The 902-nt window shown below is 33.0% G+C and overlaps 1 pseudogene; it reads right to left on the bottom strand.

Annotated features, from left to right (window-relative positions):
• Positions 1-239: 239 nt before the first annotated feature.
• LOC122117561 lies at positions 240-339 on the bottom strand (annotated as a pseudogene).
• Positions 340-902: the final 563 nt, after the last annotated feature.

Raw genomic sequence — 902 nt, 5'->3', positions numbered from 1 at the left:
TTCCATATAGAAACAGTTTAAGATTCCGTTTTTCCTAGGTCCTTATAGTATTTTATTTCTTTGGGATAAAATGACAATGTTATCTAATTTCAAATGTTTTGTAAAGGTTATGCTATGTAAAGGCCTTTCTAAGATGAAGAGTTAATACACTGAAGACAAACTTTTAATTCTATGAACTAAATGTATTCTTTCACTTGTATCTTTGTAATCAACATTTTAATAACTGTTTTTCATTTCTTGAATCCAAAGAATACTTCACAAATTTCCATATCATCCTTGTGGAAGTGCCATGTAATTCTCTGTATTGTTGCAATTTAGGTAGATGTGCTGCTGAAGCATGTAGTATCTTGTAAATTTAAGTAGTTAATGATGCAATCTTAATATAGGCATATATCTTTCGTTGCCTATTTGTAAAAAGGAAACCTTATTGTTCCTAGCAATGCTATTGATCTTATTTCCCTAAAATTCTGTGTAGAGTGGGGAAAAAATGTATATTGTTTAATCGATTGCTCACATTTCAACCTTTTTTGTCAATGACTATTTTAAGTCTTTTTCATTTTAAACCTGATCATACTTTGAAGCCTTTATAGCTAGGTGCAAAGGTGATGGCTTTTTCAAGTACTTATTTGTCCAACTGAGTTAGATTTGTGGAGCTAAGGGATTCAAAGTAAGCTTTGCTCAAGAGCTACTTCTAAACTTGTGCAGCTTAAAATGTACCAAATGAGGTCTTACTGGCACAAATGTCTCCCTGACCCTTTCTCATTCTTCCATGTAGGAACAGACCAACCAGAGTATCTTACCCTGACAGCAAAGATTGTCTTACTGCAACAAAATTAATCTTAGTTACAAGGGATCATAGAGAGATGAACAGTTCAGACAGCACTGTTCAGACTAGAAGGTAT

The sequence above is a fragment of the Dipodomys spectabilis genome, unplaced genomic scaffold, assembly GCF_019054845.1.
Source record: "Dipodomys spectabilis isolate Male_0828 unplaced genomic scaffold, ASM1905484v1 ptg000143l, whole genome shotgun sequence".
Classification (NCBI taxonomy): Eukaryota; Metazoa; Chordata; class Mammalia; order Rodentia; family Heteromyidae; genus Dipodomys; species Dipodomys spectabilis.
The sequence above is the reverse complement of the archived record's forward strand: the minus strand, read 5'-3'. Positions and strand labels throughout refer to the sequence as shown.